We start from the raw sequence: 18840 nt of genomic DNA, 5'->3' as shown, positions 1-18840 counted from the left end.
CTGACTATGCGTAAGCATTGTGATGTAAGTGTATCTCAAATGAAGAAATGATTTACTGTTGCGAAGAATATATAAAATACGCTTCATAACACGACTAGCCGAGGCCCCGCGGTTTCACCTGCGTACTTTCCGTTCCTGAGGGGCTACGAGGCTAAATAGCCTATGATACTCAAAGATAACGTAACTTTCTATGGTAGTAAAATAATTTTCCAAAACGGTTCAGTAGATCCATAGATTACCCCCTACAATACCACAAACTTTACCTCTTTTTAATATTAGTATAGAAATTATAGATGATTAAATGTCTCCCAAAGTCAGGTGCGTCCAATTTCAAGTAGGTGCCCTACAGGTACATCAAGGGCTGACGAACTTTCAGTTTTTATAAAATGTCGAGGGTCCGGCTAGCGCAGGCTCATAGATTATTGAAAACAGCTGCTTTCATAATACCATCTACGAGTACAGACCGGATGCAAGTAAAATGTTCACAAACAACAATACACCACGTCCTCAAGTTGCGTTACCTAAGAAAATGTAAAGCATTATGCTAAACCAGAGACAGTACGCTAGTTGTGTGCAGAACAATGACGTGATTTACACTATGTACGAGTATATGCAACCACGCAAATGACACTACGATGGAATAATGAGAGCGTCCCAAAAGAAACCGCATGCATACAGATGCTATAGACTATAGACATGGCGGTCATTTACGCAGGTACAATTATAAACCAGTATTAAACACGTCCTTCGTGAAAATTTCGATTGTAATGTCGTAAAGATGTTGCTATGGTTACTCGTGGGAACCCTTATCGTAAATAGCTAACATCCGAAAATGTATTGCTACTGGGTACTTTGCATAGTTCAACTTAGAGGCCGCGTACTATACCTGTACCTATAAATTGTTTTAAATGCTTTTTTGTTTTCTGTACAGACTACAATAGTATTTATATGTATATATGTTTAATAAACAAACAATGGTGGGTAACACCGTCTAAACCACACAAGTGGCATTAAAAACCGCAAAGACATATTTAAGAAGTAGACCTTTTCTAAAAAAAATGTTATTTATTATACCACACCCGTAATTTCGTCGGCTAGGAATTGCAATATTTGAGACATAGGCTCATAAAAGCGATGCATCTCTTGTGTGTACTTTTGAATATATTTACGAAGAAAATAATCATTTCGAGTTAATATAAAAAAAAATATTGTTACTAGCTATAGATCTAATAACTATTATCGGCTCCATTCAGATGTTTTTGTGTATTTTAAGAGTAGATTACTGAAACCCCCATTTGGAAGATTAAACAAGATTCTTGAGTAATCAACCTAAAAGATATATTTGCTTACACTATAATTATTTCCTTGTCGTTTTCTCCCCCCATAAACGATTAAAGCAATCGGCAATATTGTTGTAATCTTTACTTTGAACCAATCATTTAAACTAAACATCCTAAGTGCTGACATAAACTATCCAAGTGTTGAAGTAGCTCTCAGAAAAGGCAATGCAACGTACGTCCTAATGTCATAATTATGTTGATAGCATATATCAGATCGAGAACCTATAATAGCCAGATCTACCTTAGTATACAAAAATTGAAAGTTCATCGCCCAATGTTTCTACTATAGGTATGTATGGTAGGTAAGTATGGAGTTTTGACCGTGGTGGCTTTGGAAGGGGCAGATTCTATCTTTAATCATCGAAAAACACCGTTAAAAATAAAACTTTATCCCCCATTTATCCCCGTTCATAAGAAATTTAGATTTAATCCTAAATTTTCTTTTAAAGTATAAAGTGGAGCTAATCACTACTGTCTAAAAATCACTCTACAATGAAGTCTAGTGGATGAAGACATGTCCTTACGTTTCCCGTAGAAAATATAATTTCTTTTTTTGGTTTTTCAATTGAACAACTTGATAATTTAGAGTCTAGACCCTCGAAACCTGTTAAATCCCAAAGCTTCAACATCCATAGTTGTCCGCGTACTTAGGTATAAAAAAAAATCAGCTTATAAAAACCATCCTATAATGCAAGCGATTAGTCTATTGAAAAGACAGCAAATTGTTCATTGAAAGCCACAGACACACTCGTATACATGGAGATTCTACCGCTGGGGAAGGTCGCTTTAAACCGCCAAAGTTCATGTATTGTCATCAGAACTCAGAGCGTGTGCAAAATTTCATCCTAATGAAGAAGAAGAAGTGGGTCAAATTGAGATTCTAAGATTTTCTTACATACATAGTTACAAGTGAAGCTAATATAAAGCGTGTTAAAAAAACATGTATAAAATGAGGCAAGTCTGGTCATCCAGGCTCGTAGTTCACAATAATCAGAGTTGCAAAAATGCAAGTGCCGTCGTCACGTTGTCTGCCTCGGCACCGACGCGGACAAGCTTTTCCAAGAATCGTGTACTCGTGATACATGCATGCCCGCTGCATGACGGCATGCAACTGTAATGCTTTCCAATAAAATCCCCTATCAAATTACAACATTCACATTCTGGCTAAACTATGTATCTATCTATAGATACGAAAATAATTGTAATAAAAATAGAAAGAATAATGAAAATTACTTATTTTAGTCAAAAAAGCTTATACAGCACTACAAATACAAGAAGGCATACTGACCAAATCATGGTCTAACCTAAGAATAAGATGTCCTCGAAATTTCCATCATTGAAAAAAAAGTATAGATACTAAATGAGCAAAGGGTGCATCATTGGGATTTTATTATCAAAAAGAATAGCTAATTGTGTCCCTAATGAGTATAATCATAATAATTAGCATACCTACTTGTGAACTCGCCAAACTTCACAAAAACGCTAAGTAAGAGGAAAAATAAATAAAATTAAATTATTCTCGATCAAGTTATTGATTAAGTTTTCTCGATTATCGTCCTCGTAAATGTTGTTACAGGTAGAATTATCATGTTATACCTAAACCCTAGGTACAGTTATAAATCTTTGGTAAAGTTTTACAATTACCCCTTGACATTCCCGTTACGTAACATAAAATTATGATTAATGTAGTTGTTATTAAAATTGAATTTTCTCCGGCGAGTTGAAGGCGCAAATAAACGGAAACTGCAAATTGTGCGAATACTGATTTGACGCTTAACGAGGTGTAATTTGTATTCCACTGCATTTATCTTTTACGTAAACAGTTAACACAACTTCTGTACCATATCGTTATGAGGTCTTCAAAGCAGCTCTATAAAAATAAAACGGACAATTTAGTTATTTTAATCAATTATAATTTATTTTAACTAGCTGTACCCTGCGGTGCCATTCGCAGATAATGTATAGTACGTAGTACGAGTAAGTAGGTATATTTGATTGTTTGTTTGCTCTGATGACTGGACCGTTTTGAAAAACCATTTCGTAATCTACTAAATATAAAACCTCAAACCATATCATAAAGCTATTCATTTCTACAGGTCCAATTATTTTTTTAATTTAAAAAAAAAAATAAAAAAAAAAATATTTCCAAGGCATGGCTACAGAAATTCAGGCTTCCTTTACAGAGACAAAATCTAGGAGGCCACGACGATACAAAATGCTTACCAAATGTAGGTTATATATCAACTTTTTTAAATTATTTTATCATGGTTGTAGAAAAAAAAAATTGTATGCCACTGCACGTAATTAGCCATTAAATTACTCGTGCTACAATGACCCTCGTTACATGACAGTGGCATAAACAACTGTTCTCTATTAAAATCCTACATCCTATACTGATGAACTGCATGGCGTCTGCTAGTAAAATATAGCCTTCCTCAATGTGATGGGCTAAGAATTTTTCAATAAGAACTAGTAGTTCCTGTTTCTAGTTCAACTTTTCAGCTTGACGAGTATAATAATAGTGTTGATTGGACAAAGTTTAATTTCAAAATGTTACGCTTGCTAATTTGAGATATTCCTTTGAGAAACCCTATAAATTTTCTAGGAAATAAATATACATCCTATGGTTTTGTAGGCGTTCCAGTGAGCAGTAAAATAAATTGGCATATGGAGCGGACTAAACTCGTCCAGCGAGCCGACTGTATACTCAATTCAAAAGACATAAAATGCTCGCACGGCGGCCTTATTGGAAACCGACGAATATTGTGTTCACATAATACGAAAATATGCCAATCTGATATCACAATATCAGATGGAAGATCCGAATTAGAAACTAACTTCACCCATCTGTTTAATGGATGAAAAGAGGATCTCCTGGCCGTAGTAGCCTGGAGTATTAGTAACCATTATTAACTATCTTTAATGATAGTTTGGCCAGAAAATTTTTTAGGCAACATCATCATCATTATCAACCCATATTTGGCTCAATGCTGAGCTCGAGTCTCCTCTCAGAATGAGAGGTGTTAGGCCAATAGTCCACCACGCTGGGCTGCATACCAGAGAATTAAGAAAATTTTCTGGTATGCAGGTTTGTTTAGGCAACATACTCGCTACATATTTTTTAACGTACTAAATCTATACTAATATTATAAAGAGGTAAAGTTTGTAAGTTTGTAAGTTTGTCACATTTTTTAAATGGGGTAATCTTCGGAACTACTGGTCCGATTTTAAAAATTCTTTCACCAGTAGAATGCTACATTATCGGGGAGTGCTATAGGCTATATTTTATATTGGTATCATATATATTAGCCGAGTTATCACAGTTTTTGTCATACAGGTCGGACTGAAAATCCTCTTAAACAGACTTATTCGCATGCGCTGCCTTAACTATTGTGTAAAATTGAAATTAATGTATGGAGACTTTATGTATCTTTAAAAGTTCTACAAAAAAGTCCGCGACACCATATATCTATCTTCTATATATTAGCAGATATAGTACCTTTTGTGTTTTAAAAATTATTAATTTTATATACTTAGGTTTACGTCATTATTTATACAACTAAACTTTAATCCTTATTAAAATAAATTATTTAATAATCACAAGGATATTATGGAGATAAGATTTGCCCTTTACAGTATGTTAATTACTTTAATAGTTTCGGAGATAATACAAAATTTCTAAAAGACGCAGAAATTCCGCTAAATGACGCCCGGCGCTTTCATTTACATAGTTCCCGTTCCCGTGTGAATATGGGGATCAAACATAGCCTATGACACTCGCAAATAACGTAGCTTTCTATTGGTAAAACAAATTTCCAAATCGGTCCACTAGATCCAGAGATTACCTCCTACAACCACACGAACTTTACCTCTTTATATTATTAGCATAGAAGTCTCTATTTCTCTTGGTCATACCACCACTCTCGAAGGACTGGACCGATTTTGCTAGGGGTAGGAGTAAGATAGAGAAGTTACAGGGTAGGGTAGGGTACGGGTAGGGAAGCGTAGGGGTAGGGTAGGTTTAGGGCCGGGTTTAGGGTAGTGGTAGGGTAGGGGTAGAGGTAGGGTAGTGGTAGGGTAGAGGTACGGGTAGGATAGGGAAGTGGTAGGGTAAGGGTAGGATAGGCGTGAGATAGGGGTACGGGTGGGATAGGGTACGGGGAGGGTAGGGGTAGGATGGGGGTAGGGTGTAGGTAAGGTAGGGGTAGGTTTGGGGTAGGGTAGGGTTGGGGTAGTGGTAGGGTAGGGTAGGGGTAGTAGTAAAGTTGACATCGAAATTTACGCGGACGAAGTCGCGGGCGTCCGCTAGTTTGATATAAAACATTTTCATCCATTAAACAGATTGGTCATGGTCGTTTTGAATACGTATCTTAGACTATAGCTTGACAACTTCGTTCGTAACACTACCTATAGTCCGCAAGGGCCGGTTGACGTGTAGCGATGAATGCACCCACTGATGAACCTCACTTCCCCGCGTTTTCACACCCACGCAATCTTTCCCTCCGTCGTCCACATATCATAAGAGAGACATCAATGAACTTGCCAGACTATAATAGCGATACCTTCGTTGAGGTCAATTCGAGTATTGTTCTCATTGACAATTTCGTGGACGCACGACGCCGCGTGTGAGCAATGTTTAATGAACCCCTCGCAGACAAAGTGATGTTTCATAAACTGGTTTGCGCGTCCCGCTCAGTGTTTGCGGTCGCAATGTCCGAGGAATCCGAGGATGTAGGTATACGCTCGAATGGATCACAAAGTGGACCGCGCGTCTTCCTGTCCGTTCTTCGTGCCCCAGCCGACCTCGTGAGATTAGAAATACCGCGTTGTAAAAGCACGCCCTGCATTGAAAAGTATCAAATAACTACTCCGAAGACGTTTTGAGACACGTAACCGTGACGTATCGTTTTTCGGGGAACGAGAGTAAAACTAACTAACTAACTAGGTGCTATCAACGTGTTATTGGCCTGAATGACGTGATCCAATTTTGAAAAATAATTAAAGTCTTAATTTACCTTCCGTACGTGTTACTACAATGCTTAGAACTAACGGATGTACTTAGTTATTTATTTAATCCTTAAGTAGCAAAACATTTACAGGTATTACATTTGCTGATTTTTAAGAATTTTTGCACAGTACAATACTTGTAAGAAGTCTTGGTTGTTCTTAACCCGAAATACGCATTGTTTTCAAACTGTATTTGGAAATATATATAATACATTCATAAATAATCTGGCAAAGGATAGCTCGGTGTATTTTAATTTTGCGATACAATGGTTTTTGGAAACCGATGTAAATAAACAATGTCTAATACTATTATGATTATAAATTCACAATTTATGATAATGACTGGACGGATAAGGCCATTACACAAAGATCTCATAACATTATAACATTTGACAAAAAGTATGCAGGTGTAAGATACATAGCTGCTTAAAGTAGGTATTCTTGTCATTCGACTCGAAGACTATAAGAAGTATTTAAAATGAATACAATATTCATTAGACAATAAACATCCATTTAAAAATCAATAAAAAGTTTACAAACTTATTTCAAACTAGCGGACACCCGCGACTTCGTCACAAATCCCGCGGGAACCATGGATTTTTCCGGGATGAAGTAGCCTATGTGCTAGTCCAAGAGTAAAATTTATTTCCATTTCCAAATTTCAGCCAAATCGCTTTAGTAGCCGCAGCGCAAAGGAGGAATAAACATACTTACACACACGCACACAAACAAACTTTCAGCTTTATAATATTTAGTATGACTATCAACATGACAGAAGTCAGCACTAGTATAGCGATAAACCTACACACTCTACAATTAAAAAAAAGCCACACACACACAACCGAATTTAAAATTAAATTACCACTAATGTATCAATCTAATGTAATTCAGATAAAAAAAAATAATAAAAAGCTCAACAGAATGGTGAATCTCATTACAGAAGCAATTATGTAGAACAAACACGTCAATCAAGGCGATAGTGGTGCGGATGCACACGCACTGCGGGGCAAAGGAAAGCTTCGCTCGTGTTTCTCTTTTTCTACCGGCATTGTCCGGCCGGGCCAGATTGATTTACTACATGTCACGATAATTTATGAAACAACTTTATGCCGCACAAGTTCCGATAGTAAAATTTTGCATAATAATGTTATTTACGAAGCTATCGATCATGTCATCGTGATAGAAACAAACAAGCTTGCGACTTGTAACACGATGGTGGTATTGTCTGTCATTTAATACGCTTGTATCTGCTGGTGTAGTTTTTATTGAGCACTTTTATTTTGAGAGATAAAATTATCATTAACGATAGAAGTTTCAAATAATTGTATAACACAGTTTTGACATAATATTTTGTTTAAGCTTAATAATACGACAATTTATTATAAGGCAGTCCTTGATTAGCCTCTAGGCTATGTAAACAATTGCTTAAAGCATCCCGACAAGGGGGGACCAGAAACGACCAAGAAAAAAAACGAGCACACGAAAGTTAAAGCAATTTTAAAATACGCAAATTTTTTTGACCTTACATTTTCTAAATATCTATAGTACATTTTTAACCGACTTCCAAAAAGGAGGAGGTTCTACGTTCGGCTGTATGTATGTTTTTTTTTTTTTTTTTATGTATGTCCAGCGATAATTCCGTCATTTGTGGACCGATTTTGAAAATTCTTTTTTTGTTTTGAAGGGTTTGTTTCCAGGGTGGTCCCATTTTTTTCATGTCAGGATCTGATGATGGCAACCTGGAGAAATCGAGGGTAACTTTCGAAAATCGTAGAGACGGCTAGTGCGTTTGTTAGTGTTTCAGTAAGGTATTTTAAATCACTACAATTTTATGAAGGTCTGGAGTTGGCCTGATGATGGAGTCGAAACGCAGACGATGGAACTCGTCAACGATTTACAGCAGGTACCTTTTGTTTGAGCTTGATTTATTTGTATTGATGAGAATTTCCACCTAGATGGTTTGTGACTGTATTGAGGGTCTGATGATGAAGACGAAGAACAGTTAAGAGAACTCCTCAACGGTTCACAGTAGCTACCTTGTGTTTTGACTTGATAATTTTGTATTGATGAGAACTTTCCACCTGGATAGGTTGTGACTGTATTGGGGGTCTGGTGATGAAGACGAAGGATAGTTAAGGGAACTCCTCGACGGTTCATAGTACCTACCTTTTGTTTTGACTTGATAATTTTGTATTGATGAGAACATTCCACCTGGATAGGTTGTGACTGTACTAGGGGTCTGGTGATGAAGGTGAAGGAGAGTTAATGGAACTCCTCGACGGTTCACAGTAGCTACCTTGTGTTTGGACTTGATAAATTTTATATTGATGAGAACTTTCCACCCATATGGATTGGACTGCAAAGGGGGTGATGAAGACGGAGGACAGTCACCTTTCACGTTTTTCTGAATATTCATATTACGTGTGGATTAAGTGAAATTTTGTATATGAGTTAAGGTACTATTTTTAAAATTGGGATTGTAGGACTTAGATACTTATCATAAGAAAATAACGTTTCAACTAATTGCTTATTAATATTTGTTCACACTCAGTAGGTGATTTAACACTAAAAATTAAAAAATAAAAATTTCAATAAAAAAATTCAACCGACTTCCAACTCAAAAATTAACCTAAACTAAAAAGCAAAAAATAACATCTTACCTATGTGCTACCTTCTGATCAGTTTGAAGGCGGTGCCAATCCAATATCATGTTTTAATTAAAGCCGTTTCTGAAAGAACCACAGAAAGTTTGTAATTTAAACGGCTTGAATTAAAACATCACTGGCTTGGCACCGCCTTCAAACTGATCAGAAGGTAGCACGTGGGTAAGATGTTATTTTTTGCTTTTTAGTTTAGGTTAATTTTTGAGTTGGAAGTCGGTTGAATTTTTTTATTAAAATTTTTTTTTATTAGTTTCTTTGTAATATCCTTAAGATAGGAGGGCCCACATGGGAAGATTGCTTAGAGCATCAAGGTTCCTTGATCCGGCACTGATTTTATGAGCCTCATTGTTCCAGTGGTTGGCCTTTGTGACGTTGGAACATGAACTCCTGGGTTTAAATCCTAAGTCACAGTATAAAGCAGATGATGATGAGCTTTTTTTTTTTCTAAGAAATTGTCAGTTGAATTGGAGCATCGTTAAACGTTAAGCCGTAGTAGCATTGGGTTTAAGGAATAATAGAAATATTAAGCTGTCTGATCTATAATATTTTGATAATTCAGTTCGACGTCTACTTTCATGTTAATATGTACTATTAACGTTGATAACAACTATTCTATAGTGTTGATGGCAGAAAATAAACGAGCTACTTTACGAGCATTGATAATATTGTAGCATAACAAGTAGCTACCGAGTACCAGGAATGCATCAATTACATTTCGCATACCTACTAGTAATAATATAATTATGTCGTCGTCGTCGCAAAGGAAAGGATGTGACTGTGCTCCTCGCGCCGAGCATCAAGCTTGTTTGTGCAAAACCTGTCATGACACCCTATCATTGCGATGCAAATGTGACGTCTCGAACGAACACATATTCGCGAACGATACCGGTTACCTATACGCAGATAAACCTTGGCCAGCTTACATCTTAACACGAACGTTAAAATCAATTTAGGTATGCAAATATACGGCATCGACATAATAAAGACGAACCGAATAGTCTTAGCATTTAATATCTCATATAACCAACAACTCGTTCGTCCAGTGGTTAGCCTCTGTGGCTTCGCATCACGTGCTCATGAGTTCATAAGTCTACTTATAAAAATTGTTGAAAAGGTAGGTAGAGAGAATTTTATTGATAAGAAATTATCAATTAAAATTGTCAGCGCTATCACAGGGCCCTATCCAACTCGTCTTGAATTAGTGTTGTTATTGTTACACTCCCGTGCCATTGAAGAACAGGTAAGACCGTCAGTTATCATTAACATAATTTAGTAGTGATCGCTAAATAGTTGTATCTTATCAACTAGAGCTTGCCAATCTGTAATGGATTAACGTGGTGGGTTAATAGAGACACGGAGAGCGGAACCAAGTGCAATAAGTGATTTCTTGTAAAATAATGTCATGGATAACAGTTTTAAGGGTCATCTGGCGCTGCCATCCCTGAAAAACGCCATTCCCTCACAAGAGGAAGGAATTAGATCGTTACAATTATAAATATTTTTATAACTATCATAACCCACAATACAATATTTATGATTAATATCGTCAATCATATGAAAATTTTGGAATACCATACAAAGTGTGCGTTATTTTATGCGCTATAAATATAATTACACATGTCGGTCAATCTGTAAGCTTTTAAACGATGCATGAAACTTTGTATTTTAAACGCGAACTAATAAAGAGAACTGCAATATCTGTCAGGAAACACTTCTTTTTATGAGACTCATAAAAATAAAGCTTATAAACAGAAGCGAAGATTTCGGTTTAGTGTTAAGTATATTAATAATATTATGCCGGCACAAAAATTATGCAATATAATTATGAGCAATTTTCCTTCTGCATATATTAATACGTCTTTATTTTACATATGTATGAGTATATAGAATTGATAATATTTTTGCCTGTTTGTCCTAATGATTTTATTTATCCTGTTACGAATATTGCCCTTGGTAACAATGGGGATGATGACTAGGTTTGAATATATTGATTTTTATGATACATTCGGGTAATAGGGTCAATGTTAACTAATTTATACATAAAAAGCAAAGATAGTCTGGATATTTGCAAAATAAATGAGATTACAAAATTTCAAAATCTATTAAAAATATTTTATCGTAATTAGATGAAAATTCATACAGTTTTAGCTTCCTTACATTAAATGTGACATTTTTTAATAAATGAACTATAAGCATAAACGCACAAATAACAAAGATATTAGTAATTTTGTTCGAACGCGCATACAAATATAACGATTATTACATTGCCTATGACGTCATTAGTTCGAGCCATTTTGTATGGGGCGTTTTTCCGCGGCAGCGCCGCAAATCTGACTCTTTAAATCCCTGTAGCTCCGAAAGTAATAATCGCAGATACCCTGTTCCTTTTACAAAATTGCTTTACTATTAGTATACTCTTAATTTATATACAATTTAAAAAACTGTCATCATCCCTATTAGCAGCTTAGTAACTTATACGCCGAGCGAAATCTCTGCAGTTGTAGCGCAGCGATTATAAACTCGGGATGGATGCAGAAATGCATTTTCCAGGAAAAGCGCCAAATATTTAAAAATGTATTTACAATTAGCGGACGCCCCGTGCAGTTTCTGTTTTGTTTTAATTTTGTAATCGGTGAACCCAAATTTTATTTTTTCAATAAAAGTACCCTATTGTTACTCCTTATAACATCGGCTAACTGCCAGTGAAAGTCTCGTCAAAATTAGAGAGAGTCCCGTTTCATAGATTAGACGGAACAAACGGACAGGGAGATAATTTTTTTTTTTTAAATTATCTCCCTGGTAGGTATTTGCCATAAATATTTTTAATGAAATACTGTTGCAATTACAAACGAACACTGTGTTTGTCAAAATTAATGAACCCAAACTTGATAGATTTAGTTTATAGATTTAAGTTCCTATAAGCTAGGTACAGGACGACTGTATCTTCAGAGTTCGTCTACCAAGTTGCCCTACACATATTAACAGGGCAAGTTGAAAATATCATATAAATAAAAGAGAGGGAATCTCGCATTAACTTTAGATAATAAAAGAAGTACTGCATTGTAAATCAGCAGAAAAAGTTATCACTGAACGAACTAATATCGAAATTGCCTTGGTGCAGCACGGCATTGCTGGTATGGCTCAGCATATATCAGCTAATTGCACCTTTCAATAACCTTGAATTGCTTCAACATTGTTATTTTGTCTTGTATCGCCTGGAGATTTTTCACTAGCGACAACATTATTATGCAAGACACCTTATATTACTGTTACATAGGCTATTGCAGACGATTATAAATTGAATAACAATACCTATACAAATTAAACTTGTACGTGTTTCAAAAAATAAAAGGAAGAGAGGACTAGGGACGGAGAAAGCAGGAAGAATAAATTATAATCAATTAAGCTACTGAGCATAAATAAATAATATTTTGGGGTTTTTAAATGGCTCAAACGGTGAAGGACAACATTATGAGGAAACCTGCACACCAGAGAATTTTCTAAATTATCTGCGTGTGAAGTCTGCAAATCCGCATTGGGCCAGCGTGGTGGACTATTCACCTAACCCCTCTCATTCTAAGAGGATACTCAAGCTCAGCAGTGAGCCGAATATGGATTGATAACGAATCCCATATTTGTGTTGAGGGAAATTAGCGTGAATTAATAAACGGGGTTTCATGTTTCGAACTTATATATTTCTTCCTATAATAATTAATAGGAATCATTATATCACCTCTATCATTGTACATTCAAATACACGTTAAGAAAAGTAAGGTAGATAATAGCTGTACACATGAGATTTAAAAGTACCAATTCAATTTTAGAAAGCTTCATATGACCAACACTATACCTACAAAGTTTGTTTATATAACAAAAGCAATATTACGTGCCCATCTTAAGCATATTACGCTCAATAAATAGACATCATTACGTGTAAAGTATTTGTTTCAGTGGATATAAATAACAAACTATTTATATCATTTCATTATACAAGTAGGTATAGCGGCACAATAATTGAAACAGAGACACGGCCTGGAATTTTATCCTTCGAATGACGTAATTGCTAAGCAATTAGAATTACAAGTTGAATGTGATAGCGCAAGATTTACTTCAAACTCCTGATACTGCATACAGATAAGTTAGTTAATCGTGATTATATAGGCTCAAATATTTAACTAACTGATATAAATTACCGTTGTCAATTACATTCTAATCTATTATTATCGGCAATATATATTTAGTACTGTATTATACAATTGTATAATACAAAAACTCAGGAGTTAATACAGGAAAATTATAGTTCACAGATTTATTATTACTATAAAACAGTCAATAACTAAAAATCAATAATTAATTTAATATTTCAATCTTGTTGAGATATTAATACTGTAATGATTAATTATTGGTCGTTAAGCTGAAGTGGCAATGGGCAGGCCACATAGTTCGAAAACCCCGATAGACGTTTGGGACTCAAGGTGCTGGAATGGCGACCACGCACCGGAAAGCGCAGTGTTGGTCGACCCCCTACTATTAGGTGGGCCAAGGACATCAAGCGGATTTTAGGGAGCCGCTGGATGCTCGCGGATGGAGGCCGTTTTGTTTGGAAGTCTATGTAAGAGGCCTATGTCCAGCATTGGACGTCCATCGGCTGATGATGATGATGATGATGATGAGTAGTATTTAGGTACGCTATTTTTAAGAATATCTGCGGTATCTTTTAAATATGACCAATATTTCCGTTCCTCTCCAAGTAGTCAGAAAATACTCTGTGTTAGGAGTGGGTACGAACTACGACGACAATAGAGTAGCGGGCGGAGATCAAAGCACCACCTCTCGGTGACGAGTCCGACCCCTGAGCTATTGAGGCTTATATTGATTGAGGTTTTACGATATGAGAAATCATCTGTCGCACAAACGAATGTCCTATAGGAACATCAGATATATCGATTGTATAAAGAGGATCGCATCTGCATATTTAGGTCGAGCATATAAGAATATTAATTAAACTCGTCAAGCAATTGTTAGCTTTCCTATTAGGGCTGAAACAACTGTTCACATTCACATAAATGATAATAAGACCCCACCTTTTATGAGTTACTGTGAATGATCTTTTATTTTTTAAAAGATAAAACAACGATTGCATTATAAGTGTTTATAAAACTCGAGTCTTCTTTTTAAACCGATCGAAAATAGGTTTTTAATAGAGACACGGAGAGCTTTGAAACCAAGTGCAATAAGTGATTTCTTGTAAAATAATGTCATGGATAACAGTTTTAAGGGTCATCTGGCGCTGCCACGGATCCCTGAAAAACGACCCATTCAAAATAGTACGTACGATTTAATGACGTCGTAGGTCATAATGATCGTTAGATTTGTATGGGCGTTCAAGCAAAATTACTAATATCTTTGTTGTTTGTGCGTTTATGTTTATAGTTCATGTATTGAAAAATGTCACATTTAATGTAAGGAAGCTAAAACTGTATTTTACATCTTACAATTACGATAAAAGATTTTTATTTGATTTTGAAAATTTTATAATGTTATTTATTTTGCAAATATCCAGACAATCTTTGCTTTTTATGTATAAATTAGTTAAAATTGACCTTTTTTACCCGAATGTATCACAAAAATCAATATATTTAAACCTAGTCATCATCCCCATTCACTCGGTGTGTTTAGTCTGCCAATCCGGATTGGGCCAGTGTGGACTAAATGAGAGGGGTAAGGCCATTTGGTCTAACCCCTCTCAATTTGAGAGGGGTTAGAGCCGAATATGGGTTTATGATGATTTGGACTTTTTATTACGACTTTTTAGTACATCTATGATAAGAGTAGATAAAAATAAAATCGAATCATTTTACTTTACAGTGTGACTGGATTTGTCAATGTTTTTCAACTCGAGAACCTTAGAAATCTATTATATTGAGCTAAATATCGTTGGTGGCCTGAACTATCTAGTGGCATAACTAACACCATTAAACGCAAATTGATTTATCGTCCAGTTGTTGACCGCGGTGCAAAAACCACTTTGTCAAACTTTAAACTGACTAGCTGATACCTACTCATGTCCACTATTTCAGTATACCGCTCGTAATACTGAAATCTATTCTAATATTATAAAAAGGTAAAGTTTGTTTTATTGTAGGGGATCTACTGAACCTATTTTAAAAATTCTTTTACCATTAGAAAGCCACGTTATTTGTGAGTGTCATGGGCTATATTTTATCCCCGCATTCTCACTACAGATCTCCGTGATGTCACCCTTTTAAAGGTTTCCACTGAAAACCAGCGCTGCAGCTAGCTGCAGCTTTAAGCTGAGTGGGAGACCTTTATTTGGTCAGTGCGCTTTTACTTTCAATTTTCTTCTTCGTTGTAAAATATAAAAGCTTAGTTTTAAGTTTGCTGACCAAATAAAAATATTTTTCTTTCTTTCTTTCTTTCTTTACAGAACACACACAGAAACTACGCGGGTGAAACCGCTGGGCGTTGGCTAGTTATGAATAAAATAAATCCATGATATTGCGCTACCGTCTTAATTCTACACATGTTATTATTATTTTTTTTATTCTTTACTATTTAGCCCTTGACTACAATCTCACTTTATGGTAAGTAATGATGCAATCTAAGATAGAAGCGGGTTAACTTGTTAGGAGGAGGATGAAAATACACACCCCTTTCGGTTTCTACACGACATCGTATACCGGAACGCTAAATCGCATGGCGGTACGTCTTCGCCGGTAGAATGGTAACCAGCCACGGCCGAAGCCTTCCACCAGGCAGACCTGGACCAATTAAGAAAACCTCTATCAGCCTAGGCGGAGGTTCCAGCCGGAACCCAGGACCTCCGTCTTGTAAATACACCGCACACACCACTGCACCACGGAGGCGGTCGTTATACGAGTGTTCTAGGAATATGAGTGACTTCGATCACCAGATTTATATCGTAACCCAGGATTTAAAGCCACCTCGACAGCGGCCAATATCCCGTCTGCCCCTAAAATTTAATTGGCTCGTTACGCTTGCACGCGCCTGATACGCATTCGACTCAGATTCCAAAAGTAAAATAAGAGCAAGTGTTGTTTGACATTTAATTCGATACAAGCTATGCAGCCTGGGTTTGTCTGGACACTACTTACTAAGCTTAATACGAGCTAAATAAAACATTATTCAATTCATCAAAGTATTATCTTCTAAATTAGTTTTTAGATCTATACTTAATAATATTAAGCTGAAGAGTTTGTTTGTTTGTTTGATTGAACGCGTTAATCTTAGGAACTACTGGTCCGATTTAAAAAAAAATTTCAGTGTTAGATAGCCCATTTATCGTGGAAGGCTATAGGCTATATTATCCCCGTATTCCTTCGGGAACGGGAACCACAAGGATGAAACCGCGCGGCGTCAGCTAGTCTTAAATATGTGTTAAATACAATGCTTCTGCTTCTGAACATAAGACAGGATGATATACCTACCTATTAAAGTTTTGAAAGAGTAACTGCATTTTGGTCGCTTATTCTCGGTATAGACTTCACGAACTAGTGGTAAAATATTGACTTTTCAACACTTCCAATTTAATTAATAATTTCATACATTAGAGAAAGACTATGCTTTAATCTACTCGTGAGTAATAAAATGCACACAAACGACATTTACGAGTAAATACTTGCACAACTACTGTTTTAAAATTAAATTCTATTATACCTAATGTCTTTAATGTATTGTGCCAAGAAAATTGGTTTAACTCAGCTATTTGATTTGAATACTGATGTCCACTACTCTAATATTGTTATTTAGTTAGATACTATTACGCACGTAGAAAATTTTACTTAAAAACTGGCCAATGTTGATTTAACAGTTTTAGAATTATTAATAAAGAAAATGCCTTTAAATATATTCCAATATTCAATAAAATCCCAAATTCATAGCAAATTCAACCTTAAGGATTAAGTTTAAGGTTGAATATGCCAATGCGACTACTTGAATTGAGTGCTAAGAAGTTGTGTTTGGCAATAATTGAGTGAGGACATTTTTGGTCGCTGATTGTGCATCCACTTTTTAATAGTAGATCGATGTAAAAAACGCGTGTTTTTACCCAACCACGGCGAAGTCAAAAGGAAAGGGTATAATGATTTTGGCAGTCTATGTATGTATGTTTTAAGGACAAATAATAATTATAATACATTATTAATACCTACTGTTTATTCGTCAGACATTAATATAATTAAATTATCTAAACTAAATGAATCGGTAAATTCCCTAATAACATACCTATTCGTAACCAAATTGAATTTAAATCTGAGTACTGGTTTTTCTTCTAATTAAAATACACTAGTTAACTTTATCTACGCATACATCGTATGTAAATGAAAACCCATTTTAGTATAAGTTATACACAACACAACATTTGATGTGATAAACGATAAATAAACAAATACATGGAGGTTGAAGTACTTAGTACCACTACACTATGCACGTAGCAAGCTCTATAAACATAGACACAACTTAAACTCTATCAGCCTAATCACATTTACATTATGTATACTTTTTTTTTAATAATGCATGATTATAGATAAAGATGAAACGGTACTTACGAGTAGGTACTGAGTATATAACTTGTCTAGCAGACTCCACGCGGTTTCACCCGCGTAATTTCTGTTCCCGTAGGAATACAAGGATAAAATATAGCCTATAGCACTTGAGGACAGTGTAGCTTCCCAATAGTGAAAGAATTTTTCAAATCGGTTCAGTAGTTTCGGAGTCTATTATGCAAATAAACATACAAACAAACAAAGCTTTCCTCTTTATAATATTAGTACCTATAGATTAATAAACCTTTCGTGTAACACGTGTATGATTACCTATTCAAATTAAAAACATATTTAAACAAGTTTTTTTGTTTGAAAATCCCGTAATGTGTAACCGAAATTTTTTAAGTTAACTTTTTAATATAAAAGCTCTCATCACAACTAACGAGTTGCGTTCTGGAAAATCAGTCAGATTTATAACAACTTGAAAGAAAATTGTAGGTTATTACTCCCAAGTCCCATACCTCTAGGTTTCTATGCAGCATCCAGAATGGTTTCAGTTATCTAAAATATTCAAACACCCAACAACAATAAGTCTGTTTTGTATGTTCATAACATGAAAAAATCTATTACAAATATTTTATTTCATATCAGGTGTGTCAACAAACAAATGACAAAAATACTTGTTACCAAGCATAACTCTGACATACGCACAGACGCTATAGATAGTGGTATTTACGATGTACCTAATATTTATTTAGGTTTATTATAGGAACTCGTAAAGTAACGCCGCCAATGCCACGCTGTGTCGCAAATTATCTCGCGTACATCGAACGACCGACACACCTGTTAGGGAAAATGACTCGGGCTCTTGATGGCAATGTTGTATACACTCAATCGATAGTATAGAAAGTTTGATTTATATAACAGCTGCAAGTTACAACAGAGCCAATATTGATTGAGATGATCGATGGTAATTTGAACAGTTATTAAATACATGACAAGTACGACTCCACGAGTGCATTATGACATTACGGACTCACGACACCGTTTCACTATAAAGAGACCACCGATACAAAGATTTCTTCTTTTCTCAATTAGCATCTAATCAAGGGACTCATTTAGTAGAATCCAACACACGATTTATGACTGCGGTCGGCGAACTTTCTCACGCGCTTCACATCCCAGATTCAGCGTACCGCACTCCGCTTTATGGTCGCTACTTAGATTATTCTCTGTGATAGCTCATTTTTAATGTGATTCTAATGTTGGCAATAAATTTATTTAATGAGCTCTGTGAACTACGTG

The 18840-nt window shown here is 35.6% G+C and overlaps 1 protein-coding gene across 1 annotated transcript in view; it reads right to left on the bottom strand.

Moving 5' to 3' along the window:
• LOC112048569 (uncharacterized) overlaps positions 1-18840 on the bottom strand; it is a 61108-nt gene that overhangs the window by 17940 nt on the left and 24328 nt on the right. The window lies entirely within an intron of this gene.

The sequence above is a fragment of the Bicyclus anynana genome, chromosome 7, assembly GCF_947172395.1.
Source record: "Bicyclus anynana chromosome 7, ilBicAnyn1.1, whole genome shotgun sequence".
Taxonomy (NCBI): Eukaryota; Metazoa; Arthropoda; class Insecta; order Lepidoptera; family Nymphalidae; genus Bicyclus; species Bicyclus anynana.
This window is presented reverse-complemented; position numbering and strand designations above follow the sequence as displayed.